At 41.7% G+C, this 22,084-nt stretch overlaps 1 pseudogene; it reads left to right on the top strand.

The window, feature by feature from the left end:
- On the top strand, nt 1-21,814 carry LOC135558182 (potassium voltage-gated channel subfamily B member 2-like; annotated as a pseudogene).
- The last annotated feature ends 270 nt before the right edge of the window (nt 21,815-22,084 follow it).

Below are 22,084 nucleotides of genomic sequence, written 5' to 3' on the forward strand. Positions count from 1 at the left end.
AATCCTAATTGAGGGGTCAGTGGATTTGACCTGACCTAGCATAACACCTGAACTGTGACCATCATGGCGGAGAGAGCTAGCTTCGGGATCCCCAAAAGCAACTCACGTCCTGTAGGCTCACTCCCACCAGAGCCGATCGACATCATCCGTACTAAGGCTCGATCCAGAAGAGTCCGCATCAATGTTGGGGGGCTGGTCCACGAGGTCCTATGGAGGACCCTGGACCGTCTCCCCAGGACCAGGCTGGGTAAACTCAGAGACTGCAATACCCACGAAACCTTAATGGAGATCTGTGACGATTACAGCTTGACTGATAATGAATACTTCTTCGATAGGCACCCAGGGGCATTCTCCTCCATTCTGAACTTTTACAGAACAGGGAAGCTGCACATGATGGAGGAGATGTGCGCCCTGTCCTTCGGCCAGGAGCTCGACTACTGGGGTATAGATGAGATCTACCTGGAATCCTGCTGCCAGGCCAGGTACCACCAGAAGAAGGAGCAGATGAACGAGGAGTTGAGGAGGGAGGCCGAGTCGCTCAGAGAAAAGGACGGGGAGGAGCCTGAAGAAGGCTGTTGTCCAGACAAGAGACAGAAGCTGTGGGACCTCCTCGAGAAGCCAAGCTCTTCTCTTGCTGCTAAGGTAAGACCAAAGCGTTGACCTGGGTTGAGTTTAGGCCTACTGACTATGGGTCAGTTCAAATCCATCCCATCCCATGGTATCATAGCTGCTTGCAGGAATCTCTCTAATTTCATAATGTAGTCTCATAATATATGATCTTGGTTGCAGTAAAGTAGGGGAGTACTGTAGGGGCTAGACCTCCTTAACCCGTTTTCAACTTCAGTTCAGCTGCTGGCAAAACTCGATATGAAGTGAATCTCAATATATCAGATATATGGAATTTGATCAATTAGTTTATTAATAACAGATCCTGTGTCCCAATTTGAATTTGTCTTTAGATATCTCTTTACTTCCAACTCAATCAAAACAGTAGAGGAGAATATTGTGCCACCAGCAGCTTAATCCTCTTTTAACCTATGAAGTAATCAGATAAGAAAAAACCCGGAAGATTATGGTTAATGTGTGCTTAGTGCATACTGCTCTGTGTGTTGTACAGTTGAGATGATACATTAAACAAATACAGTATATGAATAATATCACACATGCTGTATATTGATGCACAGTATTTTGCACTCTTAACCAATACATGTATACTAAACAAAAATTTGAACGCATCATGCAACAATTTCAAATATTTTACTGAGTTACAGTTCATATAAGGAACTCAGACAATTGAAATAAATTCATTAGGCTCTAATCTATGGATTTCATATGACTGGGAGTACAGATATGCATCTGTAAAAAAAAAAAAAAAAAGTAGGGGCATGGATAAAAAAAATGTCAGTTTCTGGTGTGACCACCATTTGCTTCATGCAGCATGACACCTCTCCTTCGCATAGAGTTGATCAGGCTGATGATTGTGGCCTGTGGAATGTTGTCACACTCCACTTCAATGGCTGTGAGAAGTTTCAGGATATTGGCGGGAACTGGTTGACGCTGTCGTACATGTCGACCCAGACCATCCCAAACATGCTCCATTGGTGACATGTCTGGTGAGTATGCTGGGAACTAGGCCATTTTCAGCTTCCAGGAATTGTGTACAGATCCTTCTGACATGAGGCAGTGAATTATCATACGAGAATGGATCTCAGGATCTCGTCATGGTATCGCTGTGCATTCAAATGGACATTGATAAAATGCAATTGTGATTGTTGTCTGAAGCTTATGCCTGCCCATGCCATGACCCCACCGCCACCATGGGGGCACTCTGTTCACAACGTTGTCGTAAGCAAAACCGCTTGGCCACACAACGCCATACACGTGGTCTCCAGTTGTGAGTCCGGTTGGATGTACTGCCAAGTTCTCTAAAACAATGTTGGAGGAGGCTTATGGTAGAGAAATTAATATTAAATTCTCTGGCAACAGCTCTGGTTGTTATTTCTGCAGTCAGCATGCCAATTGCCCGCTCCCTCTGTGGCATTGTGTTGTGTGTCAAAACTGCACATGATAGAGAGGCCTTTTATTGTCCCCAGCACAAGGTGTACCTGTGTAATGAACATGATGTTTAATCAGCTTCTTGATATGCCACAGCTATCAGGTGGAAGGATTATCTTGGCAAAGAAGAAATGCTAATTAACAGGGATGTAAAGAAATGTGTGCACAAAATTTGAGAGAAATGAGCTGTTTGTGCATATGGAAAAATTCTGAGATGTTTTGTTTCATCTCATGAAACATGGGACCAACACTTTACATGTTGTGTTAATATTTTTCTTTAGTGTAGTTAATTTTAGTATATGCTGATCAGTTGATCATATGAACTCCTGCACCAAATGCCTGTAGTTTAAGGTTAGGTATTATGGTTTGGTATTCATGTTCAAGTTAGTTCTTGGATATACGTCTCCAGGACTAAGGTCTTATATGAATCTGTCTAATGTGATAAAGTGTTAAATAATATTTTACAGACAACAGCTTTATTTATTGTCTTGCATACACACTCCCAATGGTACACCATGTGTACTGTGCTTCCCAGAATTCAGTCCAAGAAGAGCAGTCAATTGACCCATTAGTAACAGTTTAATGTGCATGCTTTTATCTTCTTTTTTTTACTAGAGTGGGGAAGTGCAATGCATTGTATTCCCACAATTGCACATTTGTCCTCTCTATGGGCAAAATCTAAAGCATCTAATGGTTCAGTCCACTGCCAACTTCAAATGGTATAAACAGGAGGTTTTCTGAAGAACCATGCTGGAGTTTTAGGGAGACTAGATTTTGTTATGCTGATAAACACAAGTGATATAAGTAAGCGCAGTGTACACATTTTTATCTTCTTTTAATAACATTTAGTCACCTAATTCAAGAGGAGGTGGTTAGTGTCTGTTAGGAGTTTTAGCAGTAGGCCTGATAGGAAAATGTTTTAGGAGGAGGTGCTGGAGGTGACAGATGGTCAGGGGAACCCACTGTTGGCTCACACATGGGTCAGTCCCCATTATCCTGCTTCAGTAAACTGGCAGGACACTCAACAGACTGCAGTGTGTTTTATGAACATTGGTTACACGTGTTATGTAGGGGTTGTCTAGGTTCTGCTCAGAGGGTTGGCGTCAGTTCCTGATCGCATTCATCAGAGTGACATCACAGGTCGCTCCTTGACTAGGCAAGGTAGTAATTGTACCAGTGGTCACATCATGTGACTTTAATATAGGCCTGCATGGAGAAACATGGATGAATGGAGACCAATGCTGAGTTGATTTTGTCAATCAGATGGGCAACTGCCGACGGGGCAATCCTTTTAATTGAATTTTGTCCTTGTGCAATATTTGAGTCACTATGGACATCATCTAATTCAAGCTGACGGGCTCCAAAACCTGAAACATGTTCCACTTCACATACATGTACTGTATTTATTAACTGTAACATTGACACCTGACTACCCAGAGATGGGTGCAGTGACATCAGACCAAAGGTCTTTGTGAAATGAGCTTGGTGATTTGTAACGATTAAGTGAACAGTGAAGTAAGATAGGGCATCCCTTACCCCCCAATGACAGACACTAAGATCCTGTTGGCTTGTGGAAGGAAGCATGGGGGTAGCACTAACTAGCACATGGAGCTTAGGGAGTGCTTAAAGCACAGGGGTAATGCCAGGGTGTGTTGCCTCCTTTGGCCTGAGAAAGGACATGGAAAAGCATAAGGCACAGGGAAGGACACTGGCTGTGTGTGTGGCTAACTCGAGATACCGGAGGAGTGGTCAAGGGGGATACCCAGCCTGTCACAACAGAGCAGTATGTTATGGTTGGCTCCCAGTCAGTTATATTTTGTGAGTCCGCACAATGACACAGCATCCACTCAGGGCTCTTGTCATGACATCACACACAACTGCTGACAGGAACGGAAAGGGGCCTTGCTTGACCAAATCAAATTACTACTCCAGAAGAAGTGTCATTCACAATTTTGTGAGGCTACTGTTCAATACTGTCAAATCTTATTTCCAGTTTATTACAGTACAGTATTTGATTTGGTATGCGTATAGAATCAAAATGTTTTATTTTGAAAATATTGGAAACAACTTTCCAATGGGTCTCAAAAGATAATTCTGTGTGATTTTCCAATGATACAAACAAACATTGAAAACTTTAGCAAATGTGAATAACTCCTTGACACAGAGCGTGTGTGACTTCCATGTGAGTGTCAGCTGCTTACAGCCTACTGTGTCCTGCCCTGTCCTACCAGTCCTACCTGTCCTACCACTGTTCGCCACCTCCTCAATTCTACACATCAGTCAGTTTTAACATACTTTTATATGCTATGACAGCAATCAGGTTCTCATACAGGTAGGCCTACTACATAATGGGGTGTGTCCCTAGTTTTGCTGAGGCCTGGTTGTGCGGCTCAGTACTGTAGGGAGTGATGGAAGTGAGACTTAATCTTCTTTGGGGGTTTGACCCAGGCTGCTTCTGCAAATAGACTGTTGTGAAGGCTGCACACCGTCTGGCTCACAGCGAGCTGGGTTTGCAATATGCCGACCGGCCCGGGCGGGGGTCACATGTGCGGTAGAGCTGTTAAGCAATTACTGCAGTTGGGTTGGCTGCTGCTATAAGATTAACAAATGACGTAAAAGCAGTCTCCTCTCTTCATGATTAGTTCCTGTTCGGTACTTGTTGAATAGATACAGGTTGAGTGCCCACTGGTTAATTTGAGTTAATGACTGTGAGATAGTGCAGACGGCAGGAGCATGTCTCCTTATCACGCTCAATTTAATCTTGAAGAATGATTAAAAAGCTTGAGTGAGATTAATTTGTCCCTTTGGCAGGTTAGACAGAATGCTTGGATAGCATAATCGTTTTTCCCAAATGTGTTGTCTTTTAAATTGGATTCTTTCACCCATTTATGTCAATTGACCTTCAATTGGAGCTGAATATGTCATAGGGCATTATTCTCAAATAGAGGTACAGGTTTTTCACCTGTAACTCATGTGGCTCAGTTGTTGCAATCTGGACATGTACTATAGCAGTACAGGGTTATTTTAGCCTTGACTAGATTGGAATGTTGTACATGGTGAAACTGTTCTCCAAAGATTTTGCCTGCACATGATTGTTTTGAACAGAAATCTATCTCCCACTGAGAGCTGTCTACCTCTCAATCTAAAATGAGAGGCATCTTTCAATCCACCTCAATTACCACTGGATAGAAAAGGTCAACAAAATGTCCATGGGTACCTGGTCAACTCAGAGCAATACTTTATTATCCATTTTCAAATGGAAATGGATTGATTTCCTATCACATTACCCAACTTAAGTGCTCTTGATATTTTGGGCATTTACTGTATATATAAGTATATTCACATCAAGGATGTTATCCTGTTATTGATATATTGGATGAGGGATTTTGAGTCTTGGCAAGTAAACTGCACCTCTCAGCATAATCCATTTTGCCTTCAGATCGTGTACCCAAGCATGGCAGTGTGAGGCACAGGAAAATGCCACAGGCATCTGTGTGGTAATTTGCTGCCATTTATATAACTATTTCTCATCCCTCTTCCCCTCTCCTCAATCTGCAACTACCTTGATATTAAAAGCCACAATTAGCTGATTTTCTATCTCCAGGGAAGCAATAATCCCATCACTTCTCATACTATGTGTTACTACATATACAGTATACATTGTGGTGTTAAGTCATTTAAATGCCCTTCACATTCCACTACAGTAGCCAGTTGTTAAAATTCTAAGCATGAGCCATCCCCTCTCTTTTTAGAAACTGCTGGTTAAACCTTTCAAATGACGACTCACCTTTTTATCCCAGATTTATACCAACTTTGAGAGAAATTCATTCCATTATGGCAGAGGTCCATCTGGACCTTTTCAGATGTGAATCATCAGTTACACTCTTCGGTGAGGTTGTTCAATATTACTCAGTTGCCAAACAAAGGCGACTTGATTTGTTGTACAGTAGTTTGATCTACTGTAATGTGATTTTGCTACTTTTTGGAAGGGGTGCAGATTGAATGAGTCAGAGATGATCCTCTGTAATGAACACTGGAAAGTCAAGATAATGCAATCCATAAATGCGCTTTAAATGTACAAATGTAGGATCTTAATTTGAAAATGCAAACTTCCCACTAGGCACAAATTGGTTGAATCAACGTCATTTGTCAACGTATTGTGACATGAAATCTACACCGAAAAGACATTGGATTTGAAAAAAAGTTAACTGTTGTTGAAATTTAAACTACAGGATTATGTCAACATGTCACAAATAAAATACAATTGAAGTCGGAAGTTTACATACACCTTAGCCAAATACATTTAAACTTAGTTTTTCACAATTCCTGACATTTAATCAGAGTAAAAATTCTCAGTTTTTGGTCAGTTAGGATCTCCACTTTATTTTAAGAATGGGAAATGTCAGAATAATAGTAGAGAGAGTGATTTATTTCAGCTTTAATTTCTGTCATCACATTCCCAGTGGGTCAGAAGTTTACATACACTCAATTAGTATTTGGTAGCATTGCCTTTAAATTGTTGAACTTGTTTCAAACGTTTCAGGTTGCCTTCCACAAGCTTCCCACAATAAGTTACACCTGACGGAGTTGGTGTAACTGAGTCGGGTTTGTAGGCCTCCTTCCTCGCACACACTTTTTCAGTTCTGCCCACACATTTTCTATAGGATTGAGGTCAGAGCTTTGTGATGGCCACTCCAATACCTTGACTTTGTTGTCCTTAAATATTTTGCCGGGTCATTGTCAATTTGGAAGACCCATTTGTGACCAAGCTTTAACTTCCTGACTGATGTCTTGAGATGTTGCTTCAATATACCCACATAATTTTCCAGCCTCATGATGTCATCTATTTTGTGAAGTGCACCAATCTGCAGCAAAGCAACATGATGCTGCCACCCCCATGCTTCACAGTTGGGATGGTATTCTTCAGCTTGCAAGCCTCCCCTTGTTACCTCCAAACACAACGATGGTCATTATGTCCAAGCAGTTCTATTTTTGTTTCATCAGACCAGAGGACATTTCTCCAAAAAGTACGATCTTTGTCCCCATGTGCAGTTGAAAACCATAGTCTGGCTTTTTTTGTGGTGGTTTTGGAGCAGTGGCTTCTTCCTTGCTGAGTGGCCTTTCAGGTTATGTCGATATAGGACTCGTTTTACTGTGGATATAGATACTTTTTTACCTGTTTCCTCCAGCATCTTCACAAGGTCCTTTGCTGTTGTTCTGGGATTGATTTGCACTTTTCGCACCAAAGTACGTTCATCTCTAGGAGACAGAACGCACCTCCATATTGAGCGGTATGACGGCTGCGTGGTCCCATGGTGTTTATACTTGCGTACTATTGTTTGTACAGATGAACATGGTACCTTCAGGCGTTTGGAAATTGCTCCCAAGGATGAACCAGACTTGTGGAGGTCTACAATTTTCTTTCTGAGGTCTTGGCTGATTTCTTTTGATTTTCCCATGATGTCAAGCAAAGAGGCACAGAATTTGAAGGTAGGACGTGAAATACATCCACAGATACACCCCCAATTGACTCAAATTATGTAAATTAGCATATCAGAAGCTTCTAAAGCCATGACATCATTTTCTGGAATTTTCCAAGCTGTTTAAAGGCACAGTCTACTTAGTGTATGTAAACTTCTGACCCACTGGAATTGTGATACAGGGAATTATAAGTGAAATAATCTGTCTGTAAACACTTGTTGGAAAAATGACAGGTGTCATGCACAAAGTAGATGTCCTAACCGACTTGCCAAAACTATAGTTTGTTAACAAGAAATTTGTAGAGTGGTTGAAAAATGAGTTTTAATGACTCCAACCTAAGTGTCTATAAACTTCTGACTTCAACTGTACACTGGAGTTGCTTACCAAGACGACATTGAATGTTCCTGAGTGGCCTAGTTACAGTTTGGGCTTGTTGTAAATAGGTTGAAAATCTATGGCAAGACTTGAAATTGGCTCGGGGCACCACCAGTACAGAGCTTGCTCAGGAATGGCAGCAGGCAGGTGTGAGTGCATCTGCACGCACAGTGAGACGAAGACTTTTGGAGGATGACCTGGTGTCAAGAAGGGCAGCAAAGAAGCCACTTCTCTCGAGGAAAAACATCAGGGACAGACTGATATTCTGCAAAAGGTACAGGGATTGGACTGCTGAGGACTGAGGTAAAGTCATTTTCTCTGATGAATCCCCTACGCTACCATCAGTCCTGTGTCATGCCAACAGTAAAGCATCCTGAGACCGTTCATGTGTGGGGTTGCTTCTCAGCCAAGGGAGTGGGCTCACTCACAATTTTGCCTAAGAACACATGAATAAAGAATGGTACCAACACATCCTCCGAGAGCAACTTCTCCCAACCATCCAGGAACGGTTTGGTGACGAACAATGCCTTTTCCAGCATAATGGAGCACCTTGCCATAAGGCAAAAGTGATAACTATGTTGCTCGGGGAACAAAACATCGATATTTTGGGTCCATGGCCAGGAAACTCCCAGGCCTTAATCCCATTGAGAACTTGTGGTCAATCCTCAAGAGGCACGTGGACAAACAAAAACCCACAAATTCTGACAAACTCCAAGCATTGATTATGCAAGAATGGACTGCCATCAGTTGGGATGTGGCGCAGAAGTAAAATTGACAGCATGCCAAGGCAGATTGCAGAAGTCTTGAAAAAGAAAGGTCAACACTGCAAATATTGACTCTTTGCATCAACTTCATGTAATTGTCAATAAAATCCTTTGACACTTATGAAATTCTTGTAATTATACTTCAGTATTCCATATTAACATCTGACAAAAATATCTAAAGACACTGAAGCAGCAAACATTGTGGAAATTCATATTTGTGTCATTCTCAAAACTTTTGGCCATGACTGTATGGTTGTAAGCATAGTGATAACACACTGAGAATTCAACAAATTTCTGTCTGTCTTTTTGAGTGGATAAATAAAGGTTGAAAGCTCATTGATCAACGTTTCAACCAAATCTTACCCAAATTTCCATGTTGAAATGACTTTGTGCCCAGCGGGTTGTATTCAAGGTTTAAAAAGGCTTCTACAGTTTGCAATATCCACTTAACATTTTTAACTTTGATTTGTCCTAACAAAAATGTTTCAACCTCTACAAAAATGTTCATTAATTATAATCCATACAATTATAATCCATTGCTGCAGGATTATTTTCCTGCTGTGAGAATTTGATCAAACTAACATCCTATATCTGTACTTGAAAAAAAGAAATGGTGTTCATTTAAAAAATCATACACTCTTTCTTAGGGAAATAAAGGTGCTATCTAAAACCTTAAAGGGTTCTTCGGCTGTCCTCATAGGAGAACCCTTTAAATAACAATTTTTGGCTCCAGGTAGAACCTTTTGTTTGCTGTTAGAACCCTTTTGGTTCCAGGTAGAACCTTTTTCGGTTCCAACCCGAAAGGGTTCTACCTGGAACCAAAAAGGGTTCTCCTATGGGGAGAGCTGAACAACCCCTTTTTCTAAGAGTGTAAAATTGATTGCATGGTTTGAGGGTGGTGAGTGTAATATGATTTATTTGATGGCAGTCGGCAGGCTGTAGGCCTACAGCACATGAGACGAACAGGGTAATCTGTTCCAGACATGCCACCAGGGGTCTTTTCAAAGTCCCCAAATCCAGAACAAATTCAAGAAAGCTCACTGTATTATATAGGGCCATTATTGCATGGAACTCCCTTCCATCCCATATTGCTCAAATGAACAGCAAACCTGGTATAAGAAAACAGATAAAGCAACACCTCACGGCACAACGCCTCTATCCTATTTGACCTAGATATTGTGTGTATGTCTTGATATGTGTGCCATTTTTAAATGTATGTAGTCCTGTTCTTGTTTATTAGTGTTATATATGATGTCATGTTTTGTCTGGGCCCCAGGAAGAGTAGCTGCTGATTTCGCAACAGCTAATGGGGATCCTAATAAAATACCAAATTATTATAGTTGTATGTCGTATGCAAATTAGCTCTGCATTAGCAGATGACACAAACATCACATTAAAAAAACATGTGTAAGCATGCTGTGGCAGTCTGTTCTTCTCCATGCGATAGTGTGTGGTGTGCATGTAGCCATTGCAGGATCCAATGTTTGTCCCTAAAACATAATACCTTGGATATTTGATTTACTTTATTTGGTTAAATATCAGTTCAGTTTACACACTGTGTTTAATTACAGGTTGCCCAATCATCACGTCGTCTGAATCTGTCACATGGTCATGTCACCTTAATTACCAAGCTTGCGGTTGGCCTGTACGTCGTGATGACCAATCAGGCGCATCTATTTGACTAATTACTGTAATCATGGCCTTCTCCCTTTTCCCCTCACACAAAGAGAAACCATCCCACCATCAGCAACTCACTGAGCACAATCCAGTGGGCTCTGGTCTACATGGATCACAGTCAGAAACAGTAGCCTGAGCCAACATGGTCTAAATAAAGCCTCTTTTGGGAGGTAATAGCATGGTGTGTGTCACCATAGTAATGAACAGTGAAATCTATACAAATTGTCTTGATACTGCAATGTTATATTGATTTTAAAAAACGTGTGTCTATATGCAGCTTCACTGTCTATTGATAATTGAAAATTGTGTCATTATGCTTCTAAGGAAGTGTCATATTTTAGGTTTAATTACAATCCAGTGGTACATCCTTAATCAATAGTGAAAATATACACATACATACACACAAACACATAAGGCTTGATATTGGTGTAGTAATGGTCTTTAGAAGGCTATATAACCATTTTCTAGTTGGTATTGCTGTACAATGGCCTGTACAATTAAATGGCACTCCTTCACTGCGTCCCTTACTCAGCAGAAGCTCCTTGAAAAATGTGGTGGGTTGGTTCCAGCTACATCTCCCATATAAAAACACAGCCAATCCAATATATCCCATGTCACTTTTCCATAAATACCTCCTGATATTGATCAAGACGTTCTTGGGTTTCCTTGCCGAGTTAGTTTCCCCTCCGAGGACGGCCTGCAGCAGTGATAATGTTTGCCAGAAATAATCTAACCTTCAAGCCTTACATCCTTTGCGTTGAGGTGGTATTTCCTTCTTTTTCCTTGGGAATTTTACAGTGTGTTGTTTGTCTTGTTGCTTTTTTGTCTCGTTGTCTATCAGATCTATAAGCTGTGGGCTCTTTGCTGTATGGCCTGTATGCCTCGGAGGAAGTAGGTTCTGTATGTCAGCCATTTTGCTATTGGCTCAGAATAAATATTTTATATAGGATTCATTTTATTGGCTGTGTACTGGCATACATTTTACAGGCATACTTTCATCTCAATGAATTTGTTTAGTTGATTACATTTAGCCTTTGGCAGTCAGATCACGATAATGCTACTGGACTTGAGGTGAGGTCGGTTTGAGGCAAGTGTGGAACCGTAACACTGTTTGCCTGTGGTGTTTCTCTTTTATGTCATCACCATAACATTTGTGATGTTAAGCCTCAGTTCTCTGCCTTCCACACGTGTTCATTTCCTCTCAGATGTTGCTGTAAATCCAAACTCCTGTCACAGATTATAGCTGGACAAATCCCTGTGTTTTGCCTGATTGAACCTCAACAAACAATCTTCCCTGGATTTTTTTCTGTCTGTTTCCTGGGAGCCTTTGTTTGAAGTTTAGCAGCAAACCAAGAGCTAAACGTAACTGAGTGGGAGGACAGACCTGGCCAGGGCTTAATGAGGGAAATCCAGATCTTTCAATTAATCTGCTTACCTCTCAGTAGCCAGATGTTCCCAAGGACTGCACCATGCCGGTCCAGGTCACACATGCATGGAGCCTGGTTGGGGCAGAGAGACACACAGCAGAGGCAGCTCAGCCTGTGTACTAGCCCCATTGTCCCGCAGTCCCACCTCTCACCTAATGTATTGGACACCTCTGCCACTCATAAACATAGAGCATCATGCTCAGATTGAGTCATGATCAATCATCATACTCTTGGTTTTGTTTTGAGGGATTTCTGTGTATGAATAAAAGGATTTAGTGTTGCAGCATATTTGAATGAAAATGTGGATTAGCAGAGTATAATACTCAAAGGTCTTAGACTGGGTCCCCGGAATGGATTCCTTTGTTGGATCTTAAAATATCCAAAGGGTCGTTTCTAAATACAGAACATGGCTACATCTATTTGACCTCAAATGCAAATTACTTTATTGTCCCCTGAGGGAACAAAAAAAAATGTAATCTGTAGTGTTATATGAAAATATATGTTATCCAAATGGAACATTGTAAATTGTTATTGCTGTGAAAAAGGTATTTCATGTACAAGACTATGGGCGGATATGGTAATACTGTACAATAACTGTTGTAGATACCCATAACCATATCTGATTTGAGAAAGTAATAAAGTACTGTAACATATTCTGTACATGTACTTAGTGTATGTTGTCTATAATTCACCTTATTAGTTCCTTTTTAGAAATTCAATAAAAACACAGCAATGTGTCTCAATGGTAATTGTTCAACTCCACTGAGAGCTCCAGGGCCAAAGAGGAGACTGTCATTTGCAGTGCTTAATGAGAGATTTGGCAGCAACAGACAGTGCTCTTTTAGTGGGTAAAGATTGTCTGTCAGGACTGTTGGAGGATAAAACCATCCAGGATGTAATGCAGGAGAAGAACAATTCAGGTGTTTTATGACTGTTTCACAGGGTATCAACGAACACCCTTACACTTGAGTCACAAAGTTGTTTTGTGGCAGAGTATTTGCTGATCCTTTGGCGTTCGCTCCCTCTTTGCACACGCATGCCCTGCCCTGGAATCTTCTCAAGACGTGGGCTAGCGATTTCTCTGTATCCAGATCACTGTTCACGTAATTACGTTTCTGCAGATCGACAGATCAGGTCAGGAGGAAGCTAATCCTGCTCCTTCCACCCCCACAACCTCACCAATGATGTCTGTCGACCTAGACTATATCTAAATGCACCACACGCACGCAAGGCCCATGAGTGAATTAATCTGTATTAAGTGCTTTGGTAGTATATCACATAGCAATCATTCAATCAAATGTATTTATAAAGCCCTTTTTACATCAGCAAATGTCACAAATCACCAACGATCTATCATGGTCCAAACACCCCAAGACAGTCGTGAAGAGGGCACGACAAAACATTTTCCCCCTCAGGAGACTGAAAAGATTTGGCGTGGATCCCCAGATCCTCAAAAAGTTCTACAGCTGCACCATTGAGAGCATCTTGACCGGTTGCATCATCGCCTGGTATGGCAACTGCTCGGCATCTGACCGTAAGGCGCTACAGAGGGTAGTACATACCGCCCAGTACATCACTGGTGCCAAGCATCCTGCAATCCAGGACCTATATAATAGGCGATGTCAGAGGAAAGCCCATAAAATTGTCATTTGATTTGAAGCACAGTGGCTAGGAAAAACTCCCTAGAAAGGCAGGAAGCCAGTAAGAAACCTAGAGAGGAACCAGGCTATGAGGGGTGTTACAGTACATGGCCAAGATGTTCAAACCTTCATAGATGACCAGCAGGGTCAAATAATAATAATCACAGTGGTTATAGAGGGTGCAACAGGTCAGCAACTCAGGAGTAAATGTCAGTTAGCAATTTTTGTATTATTATTTTTTCTTTTATTTGTGAGGGTATAGTTTATAGAGTGTTTGCTGAAGAAGGCAGAGTGTAGTGTTCTCAATGACATAAATGCCATGTTTTTTCATAGAGAAGACAAAGACACATGGTAGTGGCCCACTAGTGTGATTTTCACAGAAAAGTCATGTAATCGTGTAATGATGAATGTTGACCTCAGTGTCCCATTTGGCAGCTATTATGCCACATTAGTTAGTGTTGACAAAATGGACTTTCATATAACTCAATCCCAATTGCCCTTTGACTCACCTGTGTGGGTGATAGTTCAGGTCACAGTTGACCAATGAGACCTCCAGCAGCTCTGCCATCACAGCCAATAGGCATAATGCTGCATGACCATTGATTTGACCTCAGCAGCCATGACTGTGGCCAGACTGGGTGTTCATCCTGACATGCCCGAGACAATCCCTGCATCACGCGATGGCTACAGCCAAGGCTTTTCAGAGGCTTTGTCTTATCCATCCCTCTGCATCACACAATGACAGACTCCCTCTCTAGGTCTCTGTAGTGTAATGTGAGACACCTTTCTTTGAAGTAGTTTCAGTTAAAAGTGTTTCTAATGTTCTTACAGCTGGTATCTTTCAAATTATTTGGGTTCTTTGGTATTTACTTAGAACTGTAGTAAAATAGTTGTTACATAGGTATTTACGTTCCCCCCTTAGGATTCATCAAACCAAGCACAAGTATGATGGATACTACCTGAAGGTAGCTACTGATTATCTATTATCATTATTATTATTTTTAAACTTTTATAGCACTTTTCTTACTCACAAAATCTCGAAGCGCTTGTTCAGCAAAATAAACAATAGCAAGTATTAGACAGAAATATAGGCTACAAAATATGCTAGATCAGATCGATCAAATCTGTTTGAATGCTTCTCGAAGCCTCCAGCGGATGGGCAGCTATGGTCATGAGAGGATCTAGACGCTCATAGCTAGATGGTCAGCGGAGATGGTGGTAAGGTCAGCATGTCCAAGGGCAGGCAGATAGGTGGGCAGCTCAATGTTATCAGTGCATCTCCGCCGTCTGCAGCTTCTCTGTATTGGGATCCGGTGAAGTTTGAGCTCCCCACAGACTACAGCCCACTCCTTACTTCAGAAGCATGGCTGTAACTATGAGGACACCGAGGTCTGAACTTCTGTAATTTTTAGAATAAAAAAGTATACATATTTTGTACACAAAAAAGAAAATTAATTATGGGTCAATATCTAAATGTTAGTCACAGCTTTGATCAAAGCTCAGAATGCTAATCACGCCTCTTTGTGAAATGGTGGAATCATGAACAGTGGAATGTTCGTTATATTCGCCTGCGTCCCCTGGATTTGACTCCCGGATTTGCCTTTTTAGCAGCACATTCACCACTCTCTCAAACGGCTCACTGGAGAAGTAGGCAACACTAGAGGTGCTGCTGACAGTGTGTTTGTGAGATGCCGGACAAAAGGTCATCTTTAAATGATCTCCTGCCGTGTCTACAGACATCACCCAAACAAACAAAAAACGACTCTCAGGGGAATGAGTGCACAACTGGTAGTCGCTTATAGATATAGTACCTTCAGAAAGTATTCACACCCCTTGACTTTTTCCACATTTAGTTGTGTTACAGCCTGAATTTAAAATGGCTTAAATTTACATTTGTTTTGTTACTGGTCTACACACAACAGATGTTTTTCGAAAAAATAATTAAAATTAATTAAAAATGAAAAGCTCTTTGTTACAGCAAGCCTTAATAAGTTCAGGAGTAAAAAGTTGCTTAACCAGTCGCATAATAAGTTAAATTGACTCACTCTGTGAGCAATAATAGTGTTTAACATGATTGTTTTATGACTACCCCACACATACAATTTATCCGTAAGATCCCTCAGTCGAGCATTGAATTTCAAACACAAACCACAAAGACCAGGGAGGTTTTCCAATGCCTCGCAAAGAAAAGCACCTGATGAATATCCATTTGCGCATGGTGAAGTTATTAATTACACTTTGGATGGTGTATCAAAACACATACAGTATTGTGTATCTCAGTGGTGAGGCTGAGGCAGGCTACAATGCATGCAGGAGGAAGCATAGGAGACAGAAAAGGAGGAAGCAAGCAGAGAGAGAGGTTAGTACAATGGTTCCCAAACTTGGGGACAGGGCCCCGTGTGGGGGTCCCCTGTTAGGAACTCAAAAAATAAGATATGTTTCAATATGAACGGTTCCACATGGCCTATCTTCCCTATAGGCCTACATTAAAATATAATCAAAATGCAAACAATACAGTATAATAATAATGTAATGCGTTTTTGTTTATATCGGTGGTTGTTCGTCTTATCCATTACTTACCATTTTTTACCATTACATCACTGATATTCATACAGAATCTTAAGTAATATTGTAATAATTATTGTGAAAGCAGCAATCGGGCGGCAGGGTAGCCTAGTGTTTAAAGCGTTGGACTAGTAACCGAAAGGTTGCAGGTTCAAATCCCCGAGCTGATGAGGTACAAATCTGTCATTCTGCCCCTGAACAGGCAGTTAACCCACTGTTCCTAGGCCATCATTGAAAATAAGAATTTGTTCTTAACTGACTTGCCTCGTTAAATAAAGCTTAATAAAAAAAATCTATGTGCTCCATTGATGTCTGTGTGTCCAGAGCTTCATTAGTAATGCCTAGAAATACAAATGTGAACGCTATGCAATTTTAACAAAATAGATATCTAGGTAAAGAGCAATTCATCATTACAACAGTCGCTGATGCTATGTGTCAGTGTGAATCATATTTCCTCCCCTTTCAGGGGTTTAACATTACAATTGTATAAATAATAGGCTTTTGTAGATTGACTGAGATGATAGAACCCACAGCAGCCGAGGTGATAATGGCTGGGGTAATTTTACCTTGTTTTTGCTGTTCTCCAAATAGCATTTTTAAAGTGTTTTAATTGTATAGAATGCAGTAAATTAGCTTCAATGTCAAAAACACCACCCCCTTCTGGACCTCACTAAAACTCAAACCCTGGTTAAAGCCCTGTTCAGAAGTATCCTCCTGTGCAATGGCAAACTGTCCCACTGCCAACTCTGCATGCATTAAATATGATTATATATGTACAGAATGTGCATTAGCCCTCTGCCTTGGCTGCCACTAGGCGCTATGACAACTATATAACTATCAAAATACCATGAAGTAGGCCTACCCATTGCTACTAACCACATAATTGCTCAGAAAAATCAGCATTACCAATACTTGTATGAATCACGGTACTTTGTTACTGGAACCAACAGATATGTTTTCCCACCAGTTGTGGCTCATTTTAAGCACACTTTTTGATTTTATATTTACAAGCCAAAACTACCCTACAGTATATCATGATTATAGAGTGTCCATTTGCCTGATGGATCAGTGCTCAGGTGTGATAGAGTAGATTCTTAGCTAGTCCTTGGCTCGGTCTTGGCAGGAGGCTTTCTCAGAAGTAGCTGGCAACGGATGCAGGCGGTTGTCAGTGACTCACGTGGCATCGACAGGCTGTCACAGCTATGGCCACTCTCCATCGTAAGTCACCTATGGTGCTCTTCTGGACATTTTTCATTCTTTAACATATCTGTGATTTATTCACTTAATATATAGATGTGGGTATAATAAGTCTGTATGAACCCTCCCCTTCTCCAGAGGGCCATAAGTATGGGAGCTTCAGCATGTGCTTGTCTCTGTGAGGAGGACATTTCAGGATAATTGTAATAGGATTTGGTGGCTATCTATAGTAAGGATAGAGAGAGGTTAGAAGTGGTTACTCATTCTTTCCTCAACAGGAAGAATCAACCAATAATCTGATACTTCTTATTCAGTCAACATTGTCATTCCGAACACACCCACTAAAAATGCAAGCCGCAGACAGGATATTGTGCATAGAAAGCTGATTGTGCATAATCATTGATTTAACGCAACGCATTGTGATCCATACAACGTGTATGTATGGCTATAGGCTATATGCAGGAACTTAAAAGATAGCAGGTATTAGCCTACAACTATTATATTTATGTTTGAAATGATAAGAGAATCCATGACAGGTTATAAACTCTAGATTTGCATTTGCTTCATGGGATGAGGGGAAACCCCTCCAGAAAGGGATTGTTCTGTGTAGCCATCTCTCACAAGGCCAAGAGTCTCATCAATAGCTCTCTAAGCCAGTCATTTGAGCTCCCCCACTTGTCCCTGGCAAGACTGCATTTCACTTTCATTGCACTCATATTTTAAAGGACTAATGACACTGAAACACTACAGGTGCTTGCCAATACAGCCACTATGCCAATATTGAGACTTAAGCTCATACTCTCACATTTTTGTTGCACGCATACAGTATTGCTCATTTCACAATATGCAAATTGGGCTTGTTTGCATAAAGCACTTGGAGATGTGGAGAGCGGTCACAGTTATGTCAATTAGTCGTGTTACGTCCTGCAGCACTGCAGCAAGGTTGTCATGTGAACATCAACTGTGCTAAATACTACAGTATTGCCCGACCTGTTTGGATATACCTTGTGTAGGCAAATGTGTCCTTGCATTTTATTTGCAAAGTAATGATCACATCTTGAAAAGTTACTTCTAACTCTATTACATGCAATGAGGGAACTGTCATTCTATTGAATTAGTTATCTTATTCAAACACCTGTGAATCCTTTAAGACGAGTTCAAATGAAACCGGCAACTTTTTCTTTGTCTTTCACTGTCTGTGTGATTGAATCTCCCACAGATACTGTATTCTCATGTCATAGTTTTTGGGCTCTGTCTGCTAATCACAACTGATTGTGTTTCTATACAGGAGTTGGAGATGCAGATCTATTATGGTGTCTGACTCTTTTGTAACCTGGGGTTAATTCTCCTCTATAGCCGTGATTAAGAGAGTATTGCAGGGAGGTCAGGCCCATGCGATGACAGCGTCACAGCCTTGGGGACCCAGGAAGGGAAGGAGGGCGGCTGGACCGACCAGGGATAGCTAAGAGAGATATGATAAGAATTGGATTATTTCCACAGGGAACTAAACCTGTGCCCTTGTCTTGATGAAGAAGTGAACATACACACGCAATCACACACACACACCTCACAGGTTTGACCTACAACAACCTTTGTTATTTACACATGTTAGTGCTAATTTAACCTGAGCATAATGGACGTTGACAAAGACTTCTTAGAACCATGACATAGAGGAAATAGCAGACAGAAATCTATATGCTGTTAATTAACTGATGTAATAAGTGGTGATTTGTTTGTTTCCTGTATCAGATATCTCTGATTTGAGTGTTTCTTCGGTTAAGGAAGGAGTGGCCAATGTGCTGCAGAGTTGAGAGGATATCTGCTTTAAACATTGATTATCAATCCATAATAGAGCCTCTGATGCCGCCCACATTTAGATGGATGTAAGGAAATATTGCCCTCTGCTCTCTCATCTGTGCCTTACACAACCATTTCTGGTATTGTTCACATCACCTTATCCATTGGCTTATACAGTACAGTATATAGACATGTACTGTTGTAGAACCATCTAATCAAAGGATGTTGTGTAGTAAATAAGACAAATTTGGTGTAAGTGGTGTTGAGTGAATACTGTACTGTAACTAAGTATTCTAAGTAACTAAGTATTCTAAGTAACTAAGTAACTTACCAGCAATATCAAAATTACTTTATGGTTGGATGCGCTAAGAAATCTCTCACTTGAGGTCAGGGCACCTTACAAGTCTGATGCCTCTGTCAGACCACCCCACCAGGACACTGTAGAGTTAAGTGGTTGCATGGGGAGAACAACCCTTGGCCTAGGCAATATAGCTAATGAAGACAAAAATGACAGTTGAGGTGCAGTACAGTTGATTTACTTAAACAACATCACTAGACCTTAAGCACAGTACGCTGTGGACTTACAGCTTGATGATTTTTAGCTGCAAATACAGCACCTGCTCTTAATGATCCTCCTGGCATCGTTAAATGTGAGCAAATATCAATCTCAATTACTATCTGTTCACTTGAAGACATAATTCATGTTTTCCATCCATCTTAGTAAGGAAGGCTTAGTCCTGAGAAACCAGGTTAACTAGAATAAGTAACCAGTATGCACGCACACACACATACACTGATGTTTGTGTGTAATAAGAGTTGTCTCAGCTATCTGATCATGACTCATTTTCTATTTTTTTTGTTTCTTTGTCTTTCAGTTCCTGGCCTTTGTCTCCGTCTTCTTCATCGTTCTATCAACAATCTCATTATCACTCAATACCTTGCCGGAGCTACAAGTCGTTGATGAGTTTGGACAGGTCAATGACAATCCCAGCCTAGCGCATGTTGAAGCTGTGTGCATCGCCTGGTTCACGATGGAGTACCTCCTCCGCTTCCTCTCTTCTCCTGACAAGTGGCAGTTCAGCAAAGGCCCACTGAACGTCATTGATTTACTCGCTATCCTGCCCTACTATGTAACTCTCTTCCTGACCGAATCCAACAAGAGTGTTCTGCAGTTCCAGAATGTCAGACGAGTGGTCCAGATATTCCGGATCATGAGAATCCTAAGAATTTTAAAACTGGCCAGGCATTCCACTGGACTGCAGTCCCTTGGGTTCACCCTTCGGCGCAGTTACAATGAACTGGGTCTGTTGATATTGTTCTTGGCTATGGGCATCATGATCTTCTCCAGCCTGGTATTCTTTGCTGAAAAAGACGAAGATGCCACCAAATTCACTAGTATTCCTGCTTCATTCTGGTGGGCTACCATTACCATGACAACTGTAGGTTATGGGGACATTTATCCACAAACTCTTCTTGGTAAAATAGTCGGTGGGCTCTGCTGTATTGCAGGTGTGTTGGTCATTGCATTGCCCATCCCCATCATTGTGAACAACTTCTCAGAGTTCTACAGGGAGCAGAAGAGACAGGAGAAAGCCATCAAGAGGAGAGAGGCCTTGGAGCGGGCCAAGAGGAATGGCAGTATTGTGTCTATGAATCTGAAGGATGCGTTCGCTCGCAGTATGGAGCTGACGGATGTTATGGTAGAGAAAGGTGACGAGAAACGGCCAATGGATAACCATCTCTCACCTAGTAGGTGGAGCAGTAGGCAAGGCATCTCTGAGGTTAGTCCAAAATCCCAGGCGAGGTATAAAGAGGTTGCTCAACTGGGATCTCCAGATAGGGTCAATCCTCTAAGAACCAGCCCACAGCACCTGAATGCCAAGATATTGGAGGAGATGTACAACAAGATGACGACCACTGCCAACATTGGCTCGGGTGCTCCACATGAACAAGGACAGAAGCTTAAGGAGGAAATGGAAATGAGGGTGGTGTCTTCTGGACTAAAGCCCCCCCTAATTAGGGAACGAGTCAGTGGTGACCTCAGGAGCCCATCCAGCGTGGACAGCTTCGCCAGCTGCACTACAGAGTTCAGTGTGGCAGAAAGCAGTGCCCTCCTCCCTAACGTAGCAGGACGGAAGGCACCTCCTCCCCCCTCGACCTCAGCCAGATCAGCTCTATGGAACCAAAAACCAAAGAGAAAGTTCCGCCGGCTACCATCATCAAGGAGGGTCTTTATGAGTTTGTCTCAAGCAATCCAGAGAGGGCGTCACAGGGGGAGGATAATCAAAGCTTTGACATGAGCGTCGAAAACATCCGCAGTTCTCTCAGAGGCAACCCACAGAAGACGAAAGCTCTAAAAGTGAATTTCATTGAATCTCAGGCAGAGATGCCGTCAACGCCTCCCTGTGCTACTCTGTCTCCACAAGGATACCAGTCCTCCCCACCCCCAGGCCAGGTCCCAGTGACCAGCCCACGGGCTCCAGGAGAGTCAGGCCAAGGCGAGGATGCAGCCAAGGGCTTGGAGGGCGAAGGTCAGCCTTCCAGCTTAAGCCACAGGGGAAATCACATGGACAGGGCCGCTGTCTTCAGCCCTTTGTCACCTAAATCAACCAACTGCACAACTCAGGAAGTGGTTGTTGCTGGCAACGGTGAAGGAGAGGCAGGCAACAGCCAAAAGGAAAACCACATAGTTCTGGATGGAAGTCTATCTCCATCTTGTGAAACAAGCATGTGACTAGTATAGGTGGAAGGTCAAGGAAAGATTGAACAGACTCTCTGTTGTCTATGAAGAACAAAAAGATGAAGCACACTAATGTATTAAAAAATAAGTTGTCTGCATGGCTTGACAATATTTTTTTCTGATAACATCACTGTTTCTGAAGACCTATGAGAACTGCTGCTTGCTGCAGACATTGAACTTTTAACAGTGACTTTTACTATAAGGCTCCAATGTGAGCAAAAAAACAACCTAGTATGAATGAGGACATTTATGAACAAATTGTACTTTATGGTCCTGGACTTTTTACGCAGCTCGCTGTACATTGCAAGTTTCTTTTTTTAGCTTGCTGAATATTTTTTTCTGAAGTGTGGTGGGACAAGGACATCG

The sequence above is a fragment of the Oncorhynchus masou genome, chromosome 17 (assembly GCF_036934945.1).
Source record: "Oncorhynchus masou masou isolate Uvic2021 chromosome 17, UVic_Omas_1.1, whole genome shotgun sequence".
NCBI classification, from domain to species: domain Eukaryota; kingdom Metazoa; phylum Chordata; class Actinopteri; order Salmoniformes; family Salmonidae; genus Oncorhynchus; species Oncorhynchus masou.